Source organism: Piliocolobus tephrosceles, chromosome 12 (assembly GCF_002776525.5).
Source record: "Piliocolobus tephrosceles isolate RC106 chromosome 12, ASM277652v3, whole genome shotgun sequence".
Classification (NCBI taxonomy): Eukaryota; Metazoa; Chordata; class Mammalia; order Primates; family Cercopithecidae; genus Piliocolobus; species Piliocolobus tephrosceles.
In genome coordinates this window covers 9,489,173-9,510,664 of record NC_045445.1, presented here as the reverse complement: position 1 = coordinate 9,510,664, position 21,492 = coordinate 9,489,173, and positions in this window count along the sequence as shown.

Sequence of the window (21,492 nt, the reverse complement as noted above, 5' to 3'; positions counted from 1 at the left end):
AGAGAAGTTTTTGAAACTATACGAATTAATTGAAATTAAACAATATGCTTATAAACAGTGGGCCAATGAAGAAAATCAGGGGGAATGTGAAAAAATTTCTTGAAATAAATGATAATAGAAAAACAACATACCAAAACCTATGTGATACAGCTAAAGTAGTACTGAGGGAAGTTTATAGCTATTAATGTATACATCAAAAACAACGGGAAACTTCAAATAAACAATCTAACAATGCATTTTAATGAATTAGTAAAGCAGAAGCAAACCAAATCCAAAATCTATAGAAGAAAGTTGTCCATTTTTTTGAAAAGTTAAACACAGTTGACAAACATTTAGCCTGGCTAAGAAAAAAAGAGGGAAAATACAAATAAATAAAATTAGAAATAAAAAAGCAGATACTGCAAATGATACTGCAGAAATTCAAAGGATATATGAATATATTTGGAAATCTAGAAGAAATGGACAAATTCCTAGACACATGCAACCTACCAAGACTGAACCATAAGAAAATCCCAAATCTAACCAGACTGATAACAAATAACAAGGATGAAGCTATAATAAAAAGTCTCCCAATAAAGAAAAGCCCGGGAAACCGTGGCTTCATTGTTGTACCAAACATTAAAAAAAAAAAAAAAAAAAAAAAAAAAAAATTACTGCTAAACCTAGTCAAACTATTCTGAAAAATAGAGGAAGTGGGAATAGTTCCATACTCATTCTATGGAATAGTTCCATACTCATTCTATGAAGCCAGTATTACCCTGATACCAAAACTAAAGACACAACAATTAAAAAAAAAAAAACCTACAGGCCAATATCTGTGAAGAATGTTGATATAAGAATCCTCAACAAAACACTAGCAAACTAAATTCAATAATATATTAGAAAGATCATTTATCATGACCAAATGGAATTTATCCCTTGCATGCCAGAGTACTTCAACATACAAAAATCAATCAGTGTGATTCATCATATCAACAAAATGTTCAAAAACCATTTGATCATTTCAATTGATGCTGAAAAAGCACCCCAAAGGGTTTTAGCATGAAGGGATGGTCAAGGTTATCAAATGCTTTTTCAGCATCAATATATGTTCCTACTCCCCAAAGCAATCTACACGTTCAATGCAATCCCTGTCAAAATACCAATGACAATCTTTACAGAAATGGAAAAAAAAAAATCTCAAAACTTATATAGAACCACAAAAGACCCAGAAGAGTCAAAGCTATCCGAAGCATAAAGAACAAAACTAGAGGAATCACATTACCTGACTTCAAATTATACTACAGAGCTATAGTAAACAAAACACTATGGTACTGACAAAAACAGAAACATAGTCCAATGGAACAGAATAGAAAACCCAGCAACAAATCCAAACGCCTACAGTTAACTCATTTTCAACAAAGATGCCAAGAATGTACACCGGGAAAAAGACAGTGTCTTCAATAAACAGTGCTGGGAAAACTGGATATCCATAAACAGAAGAATGAAACTAGACCTCTATCTCTTGTCAAATACAAAAACCAAATAAAAAAATGGATTGAAAAATCTAAGACCTCAAACTATAAAATTACTACAATAAACCTGGGCATGGTGGTTGACACCTGTAATCCCAGCAATTTGGGAATCTGAGGCAGGCAGATCACCTGAGGTAAGGAGTTTGAGACCAGTCTGACCAACACGGTGAAACCCTGCCTCTACCAAAAAATACAAAAGTTGGTGGGGTGTGGTGGCATGCTCCTGTAATCCCAGCTACTTGAGGGATTGAAGTGGGAAAATCACTTGAATCTGGGAGGCAGAGGTTGCAGTGAGCCGAGATCATGCCACTGCACTCCAGCCTGGGCAACAGAGTGAGACCCTGTCTCAAAAACAAAATTACTACACAAAAACTTGGAGGAAACTCTCCAGGACATTGGAATAGACAAAAATATACTGAGCAATACCGTACAAGCACAGGCAACCAAAGCAAAAACTGGACAATGGGATCAAAACTTTAAAAACTTCTGCACGGAAATGAAAACAATAAAAAATGTGAAGAGACAACAATAGGGTGGGAGAAAATATTTGCAAACCACTGATCTAAGAAGGGATTAATAGCTAGATTATATAAGGAGCTCAAACAACTCTATAGGAAAATAATCAAACAATCTGATCTAAAATGGGAAAAAGACATGAACACACATTTCTCAAGAGAAGACATACAAATGACTAACAGGCTCGTGAAAAGGTACTCACAATCATGAGAGAAATGCAATTCAAAACTACAATGAGATATCATCTCACCCCAGTTAAAGTGGCTTATATTCAAAAGTCAGGAAATAAAAATGCAGGAACGGATGTGGAGAAAAGGGAACCCTCATACACTTTTGGTACACACTTTTTACCACACCTTTGGTGGGCTTGGAAATTAGTACAACCACTATAGAGAACAGTTTGTAGCTTCTTCAACTCTAAAAATAGAGCTACCATATGATCCAGCAATCCCACTGCTGGGTATATACCCAAAAGAATGGAAATCAGTACATCAAAAGATGTTTGCACTCCCATGTCTGTTGCAGCACTGTTCACAATAGCGAAGATTTGGAAGCAACCTGTTTATTCATAGATGAATGGATAAAGAAAATACAGTACATGTACATATACATAATGAAGTACTATCCAGCCATAAAAAAAATAAATCTTGTCATTTGCAACCACATGGATGGAACTAAAGATCACTGTGCTAAGTGAAATAAGCCAGGCATAGAAAGACAAATATCACATGTTCTCACTTATTTGTGGGGTCTAAAAATCAAGACAATTGAATTGACAGACATAGAGAGTAGAAGGTTGGTTACCAGAGGCAAGGGTACCATGGGACACTGAAGGGTAGGTAGAAATGGTTAATGGGTACAAACAAATGGTTAGAAAGAATGAATAAGACCTGCTATTTGATAGCACAACAGAATGACTACAGTCTATAATAATTTAATTGTATATTTAAAATAACTAAAAGAGTGTAATTGAATTATTTGTAACACAAAGGATAAATGCTGGAGAGGATGGATTCTTCATTTTCCATGATGTGAATATTTCACATTGCATCCCGGTATCAAAACGTCTCATGTACCCCCCTAAATATATACACCTGCTATGTACCCACAAAAATTAAAAATAAATACAGAAAAGGAAAAAAATTTTAAAAGACGATATTCCTGAAATCTTCTTTGTGTTTTTTGCTGTTCCTCTTCAACAAAGGTCTAAGTTCCTCCTAGTGGGAGCAAATTTCATGCTCTTCTTTGATCTTTCTCTATGTTTAGAAAAATGTACCATAGGCACTTTATCTTGCTGATTAACTTATCTATTAGAAACTGTCTTTTATTCTAATGAAATGAGTCAACATAAAGAAATCTCTGAAATCCTGGGCCTTCCACCTCGCCTCACACCTCATCTCAAATATCTTGAATTCCACATGAACAGGCAATCTGTCATTTTTCTCCGCATTTTGGAGAATGTCAAAAGAGTATTGATAGGGTTATAAACCATGTTAATTTGTCATTTTAGAATTTCACAAATAACTTTTTTCAACGATGTTTTATTTACCATGTCTCACCCACATTCTCAAACATGTTAAAGGAGTTGGGGTTGAGAAAGCAATCTTAAAAGTTTCTTGAGGCTCATTTGTTATTTTCTTAGTAACCAAGATTGTCTGGATGCAGGTTCCAAGTTCCTTTTGTAGTTTCATATTTCATGACGGTTTAGAAAGAACTCAGAATAACACCAGCTATGTTAAAAAAAAAAAAAAAAAGCTAATCGGGTTGTAAAACTTTTATTATTATTATTATTTTGAGACAGAGTCTGGGCCTGTAACCCAGGTTGGAGTGCAGTGGTGATATCTTGGCTGACTGCAACCTCCGCCTCCGGGGTTCAAGAGATCTCCCGCCTCAGCCTACCGAGTAGTTGGGACTACAGGCATCACCACCATGCCCAACTAATTTTTGTATTTTTTTTTTATTTTTTTTTTAGTACAGATGGGGTTTCACCATGCTGGCCTGGGTGGTCTTGAACTCCTAACCTCAAGTGATCCACCCATTTCAGCCTCCCAAAGTGCTGGGATTACAGGCGTTAGCCACTGTGCCCAGCTTCAGGTTGTACAACTTTTGAACAATTAGCCTAAGCAACTTGATATTTACTGAGAAAAAATATGTATTTTAATAAACCGATTTTGAAAATATACTGTGGTAACATTTTACCCAAAGAAGACAATAATTTTTTCCCTGAAAATTGTTCAATTTAATGACTTCTTGTTGCTAAAGAATGCTTCATCTTCACCTTGTAAAGAGAAGGGAAAGAAAAGAAAAATCAAGAATGCTTTACCTGAACTTTCTAGTATGAGTCATACTATGTAAGAGTGATTACAGAAAATCAAACCATAAACAATGCAAGTGATTTTCAATTGTTGATGGTGACAGTTTTAAAGCTTGAAAGTAATTACCAACAAAAATATGTATGTTTGCTTCTATAAAAACTGAAATTTGTGTAGGCCAAAAACAGAACAGAGAGGCAAATCACAACACTTATCTATGTATGTTGTATATGTATGTGTGTGTACATACGTCACATGTAGTATATGTATAGTATGTATGTACCTGTTATGTGTATGTAGGTATATATGTATAAACACATATATGGATGAATATAATGATAAAAAATTGAGTGAGATAAATTTCAACTCTTTAGTAAAACATAGATAGTAATATTCAATTTTAATGAAGATTTAGTGATAGAGATAATTTTACATACTACTATTAGGGATAGAAAATGGTACAAACCTTCTTGAAAGTGTTTTGTACAGATGTACCATGAAATATAATGAGATGCAATTAACAGGAAATTTATTTGAATAAATATTTTAAGAGACTAAAATATTACACAGCACGTTTAATTTAAAAAGCAAATATTTATATGTATATATTCTTATATATCCTGCAATTGTTTACTAATTGCTTTTTGTGCACAACAATAGTTAATATACGTAGAAAAATAATTTGAAATAACATACTTCCAAGTGTCAGTAGTAGTTATTGGATATATTGGTGATTTTTCTTCTTTGTATCTTTCTACATTTTCAAAATATTATCCAATCAACATCTAGTTTAAAATGAAAATATATTGATTTTTTATTTTCTCAAAAATATGTTAGTAAATAGTTTTCATATTACTTATTCTTAAACTATACACAGTCTAAGTAAACCTTAGCAGGATTTGGGACTACAAACTTAAAATTTCATAGTAGTAAAAAGTATTTCACAAGGGATCATTCAGAAAATAAATTTTTAGAATCCCTGAAGATTCCTCAGTAGAAGTTGCTCAGCAAATAATGTTTGCTTTGAATGGAGTAATACAATTACAAATCATCATCAAATATTCCGCATACATATCAAAGCTCTATATAAACTCTATAAGAGCTTTAAGGTCTTACAGAGTAAACGTCTAAACTTCTTCAGGACTTAGTGAATCTGTTTTGCAAGGGTAGGCCACAAGGGGGCAGAAGAACAATATGGTTTACAACATTCCATCCTAGAACATGTTATACAGTTTAATTTTACCAATAACATAATTATTAACTATCAATACTCAAACTCTAACATCACAATGTATTCCTATGAACTTTTCAGATTTAATTAAAATGTTTTTCCTACACTATTGGTAAAAATGAGAAAAAAACAAATGACACAATAGTGCATGTTGTGTGCTTTTTCTAAGACTTTTGAGAGACACAGTCTCAATATGCCAGTATTTTTCTTGTAGTTTTGTTTTAATTATTTTTTCATTTAATAGATTTTTGGGATGGGTCCTTCACCAATGCACATCAGATAGGTACCATGAAAGTAGATGAAATCATCTAGAATCATAGAAGCTCAGTATATCTGACCTATGAGGTGGCTTTAGAGATCACCTGGTCTGCATTTTTCATGTTATCGATGGAGAAACTGAGGCCCTGAAAATAATATGCACAAAAGCGTATGATATATTAAGGTAGAGGCAGGAGTATAAGGCATATCTCCGGACAACTAGATCTATCAATGTGGTGATCATCAGAAAATGTTCACAGTTTGAAGAATCATATAGAAGGAGTAAATATTTTGGCCTCTCTCTGGGCCAGATCTCAGAGATCCAAATTTGTGATTGTGGTATTAGTGTCATATGAGGTCTAAGATGGAGAAAGGTAACATGCCAGCTCTGAAAAAAATGTTTTTTTGACACTTCAGAATCCCAATTTTCCAGGTGACCTACAGAAATCAATTTTGATCCTTCCAGAACCCATCTCAGAAGCAACATCTCTTTTAAGCTGGTGTTGGGGCTTCCGAACTCTCATAATTCGGCAAGTGGGAGGGAGTGTTATAGTTCTTTCACTCCTGCGGTTCGGCATGTTCCAAGTCCTTGTCTCATGACCAAGAGTAATGAGATACATGGACACCAGAGAGTGAGTAATGCAGAGTAGAATTTTGTTGAGGGACAGAAAGAAAGCTCGCAGAATGAGAGGGGACCTGAAAGTGGGTTGCCAGCTGTGAGGCTACCAGGCTGAGTCCAGGGTTTTTATGGGTTTAAAATAGGGAAATACATGCTGATTGGTTTATGGGTAGGCTTGGAAAAGGTACTATACAGAAAGGTACAACAGTGTAAAGAACCAACCAGCGGCTGAAGTGAAGGCTTGGCCTAGGACCTTGGCCTGGTAGCAATCAGGGGCTGAGTGCACTGAATGTGAATGGAAGTTCTCACTCTGGTCCATGGGCTCTATCCAGAACTGGTAGTTTGGTGTTCAGATTATCATTGGCTTGAAGGTCAAGTGTCACTGGGTACCCATCCATGTCTGCCTAGGAATTTGTCTGCCTCTTATCACTGTCACTAGGCTTGGGAAAAGAGTGACAATTTCCAATTAATTAATAACTGAGTCATGGAGGCTCACAGTGATAAAGGACCTTAGGAATATTCTACATCAAGATTTCATTAACCCCAGTTATAACAAAGTTAATAGGCTGTTAGCCAATTTGTTTTGAAAGAAGTATTGGATTTAGGGCAAAAAGCTTAGCATGAATGCTAGCATTCAGTAACAATATCCATTCTGTCAACATTCTTTCATTCCTTAACTAAAAATAATGTTTTGCTAAGAATGTTTGTTGTGGACATGTAATGTATTTTAAAGGGGTTTATGATCATAAAGCATTTTGAAGAAAAACACTTAAATAGTCATTTAATACTCAACCTTTCATCTGCTGCTCCACCTTAACCCCAGTATATACTTTTCTAACTTGCAAATAAAATTATTTGACTTTTGTTTGAGGGACAGCTTTCATGACAAACAAGAAAAGTGAGTTCATAATTAAAATATTATTTTCTTAAATCTTAAAATATTCTTAGCATCACCTTGGAATGCTTCCTCTTCCTATACTCCCCTTTCCTATGCTAATCACTTGTCCACACATCTATTATGGTCTGAATGTTTGTGTATCCTCAAAATTCCTATGTTGAAATGCTAATCACCAAGGTGATGGTATTAGGAGGTGGAGCTTTGGGAGGTGACTAGGTCGTGGAGATGGAGCCAGCATGAATGGAATTACTGGCCTTATAAAAGGGGCCCCAGAGATCCCTTACCCCTTCTACCATATGGATACAGCAAGAAGATGCCATCTTTGAACCAGAAAGTGGGCCCTCACCAGACATCAAACCTACTGGTGCCTTGATGTTGGACTTCCCAATCTTCAGAAATGTGAGAAATAAATTTCTGTTTATAATCCACCCAGTTTACTGCATTTTGCTATAGCAGCCAGAATGGACTTAGACAACATCCAACTCTTGTTTTTGTTTTTGTTTTTGTTTTTGTTTAATATGCAGGCCATCAATTCTCCTTACTCTCTTAAGAGTCCAAGAGTAAAATCACCCCTTTCTGTCACATCCTAGTGATGATGCTGATGCCTGGCTGTGGATATTATAGATTCCCTTTCTGTTCTTTTAGTGGTTAAACTAATTTATTTTCTTCCCTTTTGGCTATTTGTCCTAACTAATAAATAGGTAAAAGCCAGGCACAGTGGCTCACACCTGTAATCCCAGCACTTTGGGAGGCCCAAGCAGTGGATCCTTTGAGCCCCAGAAGTTCGAGACCAGTCTGAACAACATAGTGAGACCTCATCTCTACAAAAAATACAGAAATTAGCTGGGCATGGTGGTGCACACCTGTTTTCGCAGCTACTCATGAGGCTGAGGTGGGAGGATCACTTGGGCCCAGGAGGTTGAGACTGCGGTGAGTTGTGGTTGTTCCACTTCATTCCAGCATGGATGACTGAGCAAGGTTCTGGCTCAACAAAAGAAAAAAAAAAAGAGAGAGAAAAGATAACAAATTGGTACAAAGGGATACTCATAAAAAGTGTAAAATCTGAGAAATGGTAATCCAATAAACATCAATGAACCCACCAACCCACCAACTGGCTTATGAAATAGAACACCACCACAACTTTGTAGCTCATCATGCGATTTTCCCTTTTTTCACTTCCTTCCCACCTCTCCAGCCATATAAATAATAGGGACTTGCCATTCCAGACCCTTATTTTTCTTCATATAGTTCTGTTCTATGTATTTGTATCCCAAACATTATCTCATTTAATTTTGCCTCTTTTCAAATGTTTTACTAATGGAAATATACTGAAAGTGTTCTATTTCTTTCTTGATTCATATTTATCTTTCTGATATTCAACAACGTAGTTTTGTAGCTGTAGTTTATTCATTTTCATTACCATTTAACCTTTCCTTTTGTAACTATACCACAATATATTCACTCATTCTACTATTAACAGATATTTGGGTTGTTTCCATGTTTTGTCATTAGAAACAGCGGAATCTTGAGAATCCTTATACACATCTCCTTGTTCGAGAGATTGGGGTAATAATTAGAAAATGGTTTTGCTGGTTTGTAAGAGATAAGCACTTTTAATTTTTGAGATAATGGCAAACTATTTTTCAAAGTGTTTGAACAAATTTAGTGTCCTATGTGCAGTAATAATGAGTTCGGGTTGCTCCGTATCCATTAGCTTATGGGTGCATAAAATGGTGTTATGCTTTCTATGTCTTGTTTAAGAGATAGTTTCCTACCCCAAAGACCTAATGTTATTATATTTATTTCTAACAGTTTAAAATGTTTTCAGTTTGTATTTAAATATTTAATTTACCTGAATTTGATTTTTGTTTCTGTTTGTAGGTAGATATCTAATTTCATTTATTAAATATGAATAAGCATTTGTCCCATCAGTATTTATGGATGAGTCTTCCTTTCCTGGATTATTTACATAACCACCTCTGCCATAATTCAAGTTTCCAAATATGTGTCACTCTGTCTTCTCCACAACAGTGGTCTATTTGACTCTTTCTATACCAATAACCCACAGTATTTTCATTGCCATAGCTTCATGTAAATTTGTGAAACCTAGTAAGGCAATCCCTTCCTATACATTAGTGTCTACTTCAGTATGGTATTGGTTATTCTAGGACTTTTGATTTTCTGTGTACATTTTAGATGTAGCTTCTCAAATTCCACAACATAATGTGGGGATTTTGACCAGAATTTCATTGTCTTTATAAATCAATTTGGGGAAGCTTTATTTCTTTATAATGCAGAGCCTTCTAATCCACGAATGTGGTATATCTCTCCAGTTCTTTAGGTTTCTCTAATATCTCTTAGTAAAATTATACCATTTTCTTTTTAAAGACCCTGTTGGGGTAAGATTTATTCTTGGATAATTTATAATTGTTGATGTTTTATAACTGTATCATTTTTATTATATTTTTTTTAATTCTGCAATGTTCGTGGGTAGAAGTATATTTTTTGTGTGTTGATTATGCATCCCACCACTTTGCAAAATTATCTTAAGCCTAGTAATTTATATGCATATATTTTGGATTTTGCACATAAGTGATCATCTTATGGGACTAATGAGAAGCATCTTTCTAATCCTTATATATTTTTATTTTGCCTTAATGCACTGACTCAGATATTAAGTACTGTGTTGAATAGAAGTAGTGGCAGTGGGAAACCTTTTGCCACTCCATATTTCAAATGGAATGCCTTTATTATTTCATCATTAAGTATGCTACTTGCTGTGAGTTTTTGTAGGTACCATTTATCAGGCTAGTAAAGGTACCTTGTATTTATACTTTGCTAAAGATTTTTTTTTCTTTTTAAATAAAGTAGATGTGGAATTTTATCCAACTTTTTTCTGCACCTATTGATGGTTATAATTTTTTTTCAATAAGTAAACATGGTAAACTAATTGATTTTCTTGTGTAAAACCATCTTTAACATTCTTGAGGTAAACACTACTAGATGGTTTGCTAATATTTTGCTAATGGTCATTGCAACTATGTTCAAGAGAATGTTGTCCTATCATGTTAATTATTATACTGTCCTTGCCAACTTTTGCTTTTAAAATGTTGTTAGTTTTATTAAATGAGTTGAGGATTTTATTCTACAATGGCTTAGGGGTTTGTGAGATATTCAAACTTATTCCTTGGATCTTTGGGAGATGTATTGATAAAACCAAGGCATGTGCAATAGTTTATTTGTGATATTTGTCTAGGAGACTTGTTGAGAATTAATTGCACTGAAAACATCTTTTATTTCTGGAAGTTCTGTTGTTTTTTTCCTATGTATGATCCATTTTTAATAATACTTTTCTCTTTTATTATATTTTAGATTCATATATTTATATCCTTATTTATTTTAAACACACCCAGTTTGGAATTTTGACTTTATTTTCTGTTTTGGAAATATAAACCTGCCATCTCTCATGTCAGTGGGCTCTCACGTTAACTTGTTTCATTGTGATTTTGGAAATTTAGATTGCGAGTTTATCCTCAGTTTTATGCTTGACAGTCTTGTAAATGTTCGAGTTGATAGAATTTACCTCCAAAGATATCTTGTATTTGTTTCTGCAAATAGAAGCTGGTAATAGTTTTTTATATTAATTTCTCAGCTCAGGGTATCTATGTTTTACAGATAGTCTCAGTTTAATCTGGAAGCCATTGAGGGTAGGCTTCAGGTTACACATAGGAAGAAAGTCCCCACTCCCCTGCAAAGCTCACAAAGACTAACAAGCTTCTTTTTTCAGCTCTCCATGCCTTTCCCAGGCTCCCCTCTAACTTCCTCTTTGTCTTTGGTCTCTAGGAGTATCCCTTACGTTTTTCTAAGTAAAAACTTAGAAACTGTACCTTTAAAAATATTCTTGCTAAATTTATGTATGCTTTTAGCAGAAAGCTTATGAGGTCCCCTAATGCATATCTTTAGAAGACAATCAGTAAGACCTTCCTCAAAGTTATTCCTCAGGATTGACAAACTTGATAAGATACATTCATGCTATACATCAGGAAAGACAAACATCAAAAGAAAAATACTACAAGGCTATAGTAACCAAAACAGCATGGTACTGGTACCAAAACAGAGATATAGACCAATGGAACAGAGCAGAGTCCTCAGAAATAATACCACACATCTACAGCCATCGGATCTTTGATAAACCTGAGAAAAACAAGAAATGGGGAAAGGATTCCCTATTTAATAAATGGTGCTGGGAAAATTGGCTAGCCATAAGTAGAAAGCTGAAACTGGATCCTTTCCTTATTCCTTATATGAAAATTAATTCAAGATGGATTAGAGACTTAAATGTTAGACATAATACCATAAAAACCCTAGAAGAAAACCTAGGCAATACCCTTCAGGACATAGGCTTGGGCAAGGACTTCATGTCTAAAACACCAAAAACAACGGCAACAAAAGCCAAAATTGACAAATAGGATCTAATTAAACTAAAGAGCTTCTGCAGAGCAAAAGAAACTACCATCAGAGTGAACAGGCAACCTACAGAATGGGAGAAAATTTTTGCAATCTACTCATCTGACAAAGGGCTAATATCCAGAACCTACAAAGAACTCAGACAAATTTACAAGAAAAAAACAAACAACCCCATCAAAAAGTGGGCAAAGGATATGAACAGACATTTCTCAAAAGAAGACATTCATACAGCCAACAGACACATGAGAAAATGCTCAGCATCACTGGCCATCACAGAAATGCAAATCAAAACCACAATGAGATACCATCTCACACCAGTTAGAATGGCAATCATTCAAAAGTCAGGAAACAACAGGTGCTGGAGAGGATGTGGAGAAATAGGAACACTTTTACACTGTTGGTGGGACTGTAAACTAGTTCAACCATTATGGAAAACAGTATGGCGATTCCTCAAGGACCTAGAACTAGAAGTACCATATGACCCAGCCATCCCACTACTGGGTATATACCCAAAGGATTATAAATCATGCTGCTATAAAGACACATGCACACGTATGTTTATTGCCGCACTATTCACAATAGCAAAGACTTGGAATCAACCCAGATGTCCATCAGTGACAGACTGGATTAAGAAAATGTGGCACATATACACCATGGAATACTATGCAGCCATAAAAAAGGATGAGTTTGTGTCCTTTGTAGGGACATGGATGCAGCTGGAAACCATCATTCTCAGCAAACTATCACAGAAAACCAAACACCGCATCTTCTCACTCATAGGTGGGAACTGAACAATGACATCACTTGGACTCGGGAAGGGGAACATCACACACCGGGGCCTATCACGGGGAGGGGGAAGGGGGGAGGGATTGCATTGGGAGTTATACCTGATGTAAATGACGAATTGATGGGTGCTGACGAGTTGATGGGTGCAGCACACCAACATGGCACAAGTATACATATGTAACAAACCTGCACGTTATGCACATGTACCCTAGAACTTAAAGTATAATAAAGAAAAAGAAATTAAAAAAGAAAAATAAAAAAGAACACTTCTACCTGTTATTAATTTATGCCTTCCTCCCTCAAAAAACACACAGTATCTATTATTAATGCTAAGAATTCAAGAAAATGAGTCTAAGAGATGTCCAAAATTTCCAAAAGTTAATTGTGACGTGTAACTATACACATAAACACAAAGAAAGTAAGATGATTCTACCTCTTTTTAATCCCATTGGGACAAGCTCTTACTTCTCCAAACATCTTCTGTTGCAATCATTTGCCTTTCATACACATCAAGTTGGAGACAGTTGGGGGAATCATAACATGAGACAGAAAAGATAATAAGAGAAGATAGACACGTTACTAAAAATAAGATTCAAAATTCTATAACAAGAAGCACAACAAATATTTCTAACACATCTTTGCTGTTTCTAAAAGATCAATGCAGAGTACTAATGGGTTCAGGACACACTGTACTCTAAAATGTCACCTTGGCATTTGAGAAAACTGCAAAAGCAGGAAGCTCTCTATCACCTTCTCCTCACCCTTCTCCCCTGAAGCAGGTTATAAAATGCTCATTTGAGAGGTGCTCTCCCTATAACCAGAAGAAAGGATCATCTTTATCTCTGAAGACATTGGATACAGAGACAAATCTTAAACAGCCCTTGCAAAGTTCCCCCAATTTATTACCTTTATATCATACCCCGTTTACCCAATCATACTTCTCCACACTGTCCACTCTTCCTTAAACCTATGTATAAAAATATACGGGCTCCTCTGTTTCTTTAGGTTTTCATTTCTGAAGGCTCCTATGTCAAATAAACTTTATATTAAATAATTTGTTATGCTTTTCTTCTGTTCATCTGTCTTTTGTCATAAGATCTTCAGGCATGCCGGGCGCGGTGGCTCACGTCTGTAATCCCAGCACTTTGGGAGGCCGAGACGGGCGGATCACGAGGTCAGGAGATCGAGACCATCCTGGCTAACACGGTGAAACCCCGTCTCTACTAAAAAAGTACAAAAAACTAGCCAGGCGAGGTGGCGGGCGCCTGTAGTCCCAGCTACTCGGGAGGCTGAGGCAGGAGAATGGCGTAAACCCGGGAGGCAGAGCTTGCAGTGAGCTGAGATCCGGCCACTGCACTCCAGCCTGGGTGGCAGAGCGAGACTCCGTCTCAAAAAAAAAAAAAAAAGATCTTCAGGCATAAACCTAGCATAGGTGAGGGAAAGATTTATTTCCCCCCTACTATACTTATAGTTGCCTTATAGTGTTCTTTAATAACTTTTTCTAGGTATCTACTCAATAGAGATTCACAGATCTTTTTCTTGTTCAGAAAACAGGCTTTTTTATTTATTTTTTTTATTTTATTTTATTTTATTTTTTTTTTTTGCCTCAAGCAGTACATAGTATTTTTCAGATACTTAGCAAACATATTAGGTACTTCAAATTAAAGTTTGAATTCATTCTGGGACAATAGTTCCTAAAATATGGTGGTTGAGGCTGGAGAACAGTTGTATTTTATTTCCCACTGGCATATACTTGAAATTTAAAATGACATTTTACAAACAATGACAACGTTCCCCCAGACATTGTATTTGCTTTATTGCTTTTTGGCAAATTTTAGTTTTCTGTAATTGTCACTGAGTCAATGAATACCGCACCCTCTTAAGATGGTAAGTTCAGTATCTGTACCATGAAAAACCCCGGTGTGTAAAGCAAGACAGAAGAAAAGGACACGTGAAGCATGTTGTGAATAGAGTGGAAGTTGTATGACTGTGTTGCAAGGCCAGGAATTGTGCTGTGTGCTTTTACATGTTTTATCCTTTGGTTTCCAGAGAAAATGTATGAATCAAAAATTACTCTTGTTTATAGATGATAAAAACTAGGCCAAAATAATGTAAGTGACTTACGTCTCTTCACATTTTCATAAGCAGTGTGTTTTTTCTGTCTCTGACTCCGAATACAGTTTCTTTTTTCTCCTGTACACCATAGTTATCCTCCATTCTAACAAACACTTGGTCTCAATGTAGACGTACAGTACTTTGTACCAAATATATGAAATTCACCAATCAGCTATAATATGTGGGAAGGGATCGGGGCGGTGGCTGATGCTTATAGCAAGAAATCCTATTTGAAATCAGAGCCTAGTCCTGAAATCACTAGGACTGAGTGGCCCTCTGATAATTCAACAAGATCCATTAAGGTGGGTATTCCAGGATATTTTCTATTCACTGAACGATATATATTCACAAAAATAGGTAGACCTCCTACATGTATTAATTTCCTAAAGTTGCTGTATTCAATTGTCACAACTGGGCAATTAAAACAACAGAAATTTATTCTTTCAAATCCTGTAGGCTAGAAGTCTGAAATAAAGATATAGGCAGGGCCACATGCCCTCTGAAACCTCTAGAAACGACTCCTTCCTTGCCTCTTCCAGCTTCTGGTGGTTTCCAGCAATTCTTGATATGCTTCATCTTGGAGTCAAATCACTCCAATCTCTGCCTCCATCTTTGTAAGGTCTTCTTCTCTGTGTCTCAATCCAAATTTCCCTCTCCTTTCTCTTAAAAGATGCCAGTCATTAAATGTAGGGCCCACTTTAAATCCAGGATGATTTTAACACAAGATCCTTAAATAATTAGATTTTTACCTCAAGATTCTTTATTAATTACATTTCCAAAGACTTATTTCCAAATAGGATTAAATTCTGAGGTTCTGCGTAGTAATGAATTTTGGGGGAATGCTATTTAACCCACTACAATGATCAATAGAAGCACTGTAATATTATATTAACCATATAAGTTCAGCAGACAGTTATTTTTTACTATTATTACTACCACTAATATATCACCTTTATTTTGTATAGATGCATGTCTTTTTATTTTAGAGTACACACAGGAATTCTTATGCACATTGTACTCACTGAACTTTCATAACAACTCTATAAATATACAATATATAAATATAAATATGCATTATTGTTTCACATTGTGTAAATAAAGATCCAGAAATGTAGAGAAATAAAGACTCGCTAAAATATGCGTATGTGGTAAATACAGGGAAAGAGACTTTAATTCAAGCAGGACAGGAGAAAAGCAGGATTATTATGAATAGAAATGTATTGTATATGAGTGGGCTGTCTTCCCTCTTACACTGCAAGCTGGTTGAGAGTGTGGGCATATTCTTAAAATTTTATCTTCTATAACATTTAACCTACTTGTCATTTATTCATTAATCATATATTTATTGTTCTTCACCATTAACAAACACTCGATTTACATGCTTGTCAATTAATTCTACATAAGTATCTGCAAACCTCATGTGTGTGCCATATAGCACAGAGTAGAACATGCATTATTCAGCTATTCCATTTATATACTTATTTATTTGTTTACTTATTTATTTTGGTGGGGTGGAATGAAATTTAATATCTTTCCTACTGTTTGCAAGTTTCCTCTTGATCGTCATTAAGATGATTTCCTGTAAGAACTGCCTCTGTAAATGAAAAATGATTCTATAGCTGATGGATGGAAACTGCAATATGGAACTAAAATGATAATACAGATATGCAAACTAAAACATTACATAGCCTGCAGTAGATTTTGACTGCTTATTTATGAAACCCTGCAAAGTGGGGTCTATAATGAAATTGCGGCTAGACCCTTAGCTGTAACATCTATCATGGAGGGTGATGGTATACAACTAAATGATAAATTGTTAAGGTCAAGGGTACAATCAATATGTATACACTTGATGTACAAATGTGTGACTTATGCACACCAAAAGCAATAGATAAAAATGTGATGGATTCAATCTTTTTTTTTCTTCCAGTGGAGACCATCTTTAAGATAAATGGTATGGATAACTGGATAATAAGGTCACCCCTGATTTTATTTATTTAGCCTTAAAGGTAGCAGAAACAAATTACTTTTTTTAAAGGAAAACATTTGATTTTTTTTTTGTTTCAGCCATGATACATATGTCAATTTAGCATGTGGGGAACTTTGATAACTCATGATTACCCACAATTACATTATCAATTATTCTTTTCACATACTTTTCATAATGTTTCCACGCATTCTTTCCCTCTTTACTGCACTCTCTTAGACTGTCATCAGTACTTTTAAGATTCGTATTCTAAATTATCTTCTCTATATTTAATCCCCCTTGATCCACGTGGCACTCCTAAATGCACACCTTGTGGGAATCATTCCTTTGTTTCCAATGTGGTAACTTGCCTGTCTGATGGTAGAGCTTGGATAATAAGTTGTCCCAGGTAACACTCAAGCATTTAAATTGAAGTGTTTTATAGATAATGCATCCTCATTGGTTTTGTAACAAGATAGACATTGTAGGAATTTCAGAAAAGGCAGAAGAGATGCCCAGTGTTATGGGTGCTATTGAAAGGGAACTTAGGGCAAGTAAGTTTGTGTGCATGTAGACAATGGCCTAGATTACTAAATCTTTCTGTAGTCTAGAATATGTCAGCATGGTCCTTAACCTCAGAGATATCCCATTTATATCTCAGTTCTGTCATTTATTTTCTGGGAGAACAAGCAAGTTTCTTAATCTCTCTAAGCCTCAATTCCTTTGTATAAATGTAAATAATAATCCCAACCTAATGGAGTTGTTGCACGGTTTAAATAGGTAACTGAAACAACTCAAACGTCCATTGGCAGATGAATGGATAAAGATAAGGTGATATATATACTCAATGGAATACTCTTCAGCCTAAATCCTGTCATTTGTGACAACATGGATGAACCTGGAGAACATTATGCTAAGTGAAATAAGCCAAGTATGGAAGGACAAATACTTTATGGTTCCATTTATATGAGGTATCTATAAGAGTGAAACTCATGGAAGCAGAGAGTAAATTAGTAGTGGCCAGGGGATGTGGGGTTGGCAAATGAGGAGGTGCTGTCAAAAGAGGGAAAACTCACTGTTTTCTCCACTCACATCACTTCTAAAACCACCTATAGGGGATTTTACTGACACCAACTAATTCTTCAATTCGCAGCAAACATTAACTCAGTATCCTATAATTTAACTGAATTCTGATGCTAACTATTTAGAGTCAGTGCAGACCCCACCAGTTAAGGGCTCCATTCCAAAAAACTAACCCTATTTCAGTTGCCGATGGCAAGTCAGATCATCTCATAATTCTCACTGAAACAGCTATAAATCAGGTGTTCCCACTAATCTCTCCTCAGTTTCCAGAATTTACTAGAATAGCTCACAAAACTCAGGAAAACATTTTCTTACATTTACTGGTTTATCATAAAGGATACAACTCTGGAACAGTCTAATGGAAGACATGAATAGGGCAAGGTAGCGGGGTTGGATGTGGGAACACCGCCCTCTCGCTACCTACATGTGTCCACCAACCCAGAAACTCTCCAAACCTCATATTTTAGGGATTTTTATGCAGGCTTCACCACATAGGCATCATGGATTCTTAACTCAATCTCCTCTACTCTCCCCTCCCTGGAGGATGGGGAATGGGCTGAAAATTCCATGTTCTAATCCTGCCTCAATTTATCTGGAAGACAGCCTCCATCCAGGAGGCCACCATTAGTTGTCTCATTAGAACAAAATATGCTTCTTTCATCAGGAAATCCAAGGGATTAGAAGCTCTATGTCAGGAACCAGAGTCAAAGATCAAGTATCAGTACAAAGATACTCCTAGCAACCCTATTACTATAGACATTACATGGGTTTTAGGAGTTCTGTGTTGGGAATCAAGGGCAGAGACAGAAATATATTTTTATGATGTCACATTGGTCAATTCATATACCATTTCAGTTATTTTAGATTAATAATTTCCAGAGATCTGCTGTAAAACATAGTGCCTATAGTTAATAATATGGTATTGTACCCTTCACATTTTGTTGAGAGTTTAAATCTCACATTAAGTGTTCTTACCTACCAAAAATAAAAACAAACACCAAAAGGGATACAGGAATCTTTGGGAGGTGTTAGATACAGCTATTACCTTGATCGTGTTGGTGGTTTCATGGGTATTTGCATATGCACAAACTCATCAGTAAGTATTAAATATGTATAGCTCTTTGTACATCAATTATACCTTACTAAAGCTGGTAAAAATAAAATGTAAAGTAAAATAGACAATCGGTTTACAAGTCACTTAAACTTGGGCATAAAAATGTCTCTGAACATAAGTGGACTGATCTGGAAATATCTGTTATCAATATCTACATTAATATATTATTATAAGTGATTAGATTTGTGTCCTTTCAGGTGGTAAAAATGCTTAAATATGATACTTACACAATTCAAAAAATACTTTCTGAGCACCTGCCACAGGTTCATATAAAACATTTAACAGAGGACCTTGCCCAAGGTCGATGCTCAAGGGATGTTAGCTCTATGACCATGATTATTTTAAGGATACACTGCAGCTCTGCTTCCTTAAACTCTGACATGTGGTTAAAATACCAAAGAGTCGCTTTTTATTAGCAGGCCTCATGGAGCTCACCTGTTTAACAGCTTCCTATGGGAATTAATGTGCTTCTGAGAAGTTGCTTACAAAAGAAAAGGACTTAATTTTAGAAGTTATTTTGTGGTAAGATAGTTAATAGGACGTTGAGGGAATATTATTTTCACTTTATGTAATCTATTATAAGTTTACACAGGTTATTGAGTCTTCAGAAATTTTTTGTTTGCACCAAATCCATGCCCAAGAGAAGGTGATGTTTTCTTAGTGACTTGATATGTTAATATATGACATATATTCATTACGTGCATCTCTTACTTTTCCAAGATTGGCACCTATTTTTAATAAGCCTTTAGACTAAAAGACATGCAGCTTTTAAAATAAACCTTCCCCATATGGCCACGTGTTTCTAAACTGAAAAGAAATTTAGAGAGAAAGACCGATAGAATGTTCTCCTTTTTTGTTTAAAACACCAGTCTTCCTAAAGAGCATTGGAGCCTTCAGCAAACCCTGTCTGTCAGAATAATGCATTTATTACAAGCCAGAGAAATACTTGCTCTGCTGTGGGTTTGGTGTCTTAGGTGTTTTGCCATTACCACAACTTAATAAAACCATTTTTGAAACTTTTAATTTTTTCAAATCCAGCAATACAATCCCCACTGCTTTTCTTCTTGGTTTACAAGTATCAGTTTTCACTGATTAAAGTTTGTGGATTAGAGAATCAGCTGATTCCCTCTGCTACTGAGTGACCACCTAGGCTGCTTCTCTCTACCCATCTCTGTGTGCTTTACAAGACAAACATGTAAATATGAGCCGAAGAAATCAGAAAAGGGAAACCATTTAACCAAAAAGGTATTTAATGTATTCCAAAATCAGAATTAAGTAATTTCTGGATGAACTTCTCTTTAGGAATACTCATAGCAAACTTTTCAGGACAGTCTATCTGTCTGTCAATCTATATATCTACTTATTATCTATCTATTCATTTTCACTTAAATGCTCTAAAAAATAGGAACAGAGAAGAGTAAAAGATTGTTGAACCTCAATTAAACTTAATTAGTAAGGTGTCACTTTCCTTTAGCAAATTTAAGTGTTTAGGTTACTATTCATTTTAGAGGCTGGTGGAAAATCTGGGTCTCCTATACTTATGAGCAGCTATCAGTTGGGAATTCCCGTGAACTCCTCCTTGGGTTTAATAATTTCCTAGAATGACTCAAAAAACTCAAGAAAACATTTGCTTACATTTACTGATTTATTATAGAGGATGCAACTCAGGAGCAGCCTCATGGAAAACATGGATAGGGCAAGGAATGGGCACAGACTCAGAGAGTTTCCATGACCTCTCTAGGCACATCACCGTCCCGTCCAAGTACCTTCATGTGTTCACCAATCTAGAAGCTCTCCGAATCCCGTGTTTTAGAGATTTTAATGCAGCTTTCATGACGTAGGAACAGTTTACATATATATGAACAATCAGTGTGTGTGTGTGTGTGTGTGTGTGTGGAGAGAGACAGAACCTGGCTCTGTCTCCCAGGCTGGAGTGAAACGGTGCCACCTTGTCACACTGCAACCTCTGCCTCCCGGGCTCAAGTCATCCTCCAGCCTCAGCCTCCTGAGTAGCTGGGACTACAGGAGTGAGCCACCATGCCTGGCTAATTTTTGTACTTTTTATAGAGATGAAGTTTCGCCATATTGGCCAGATTGGTCTTAAACTCCCACGCTCAAGCGATCCGCCTGTCTCAGCCTCCGAAAGTGTTGGGATTACAGGGGTGAGCCACCGCAGTCAGTTTTCAATTCAGTCTCCTCTAACTCTCCCCTCCCTGGAGGATGTAGGAACAAGAGGTAGATGGAAGGAATGCTAAAACAGAAGCAAGGCAAAAGACTGTGTACAAGATATCAACTAACCACATAAAATTTATTGAGTGCTTGGACTGTCTGAGGAGTGGTCTCCCTTAGAATATCATTTCCTGATGCATTTTGGCTTATAACTTTCATAATAATATACAATCTTATGCACTCTTAGAAACTTTTTACATTTTTCCCCCATGTTTTTGTGTAGCATATGTTAAAAAGTTAATTTAAGCCAATATATTTATTGTACATCAACATGTTATTAAAATTACATAATACCACTAATTTAATGACATATATACTATCCATAATATATAATATATTTTATATATATATATATATATATATATATATATATATATATATATA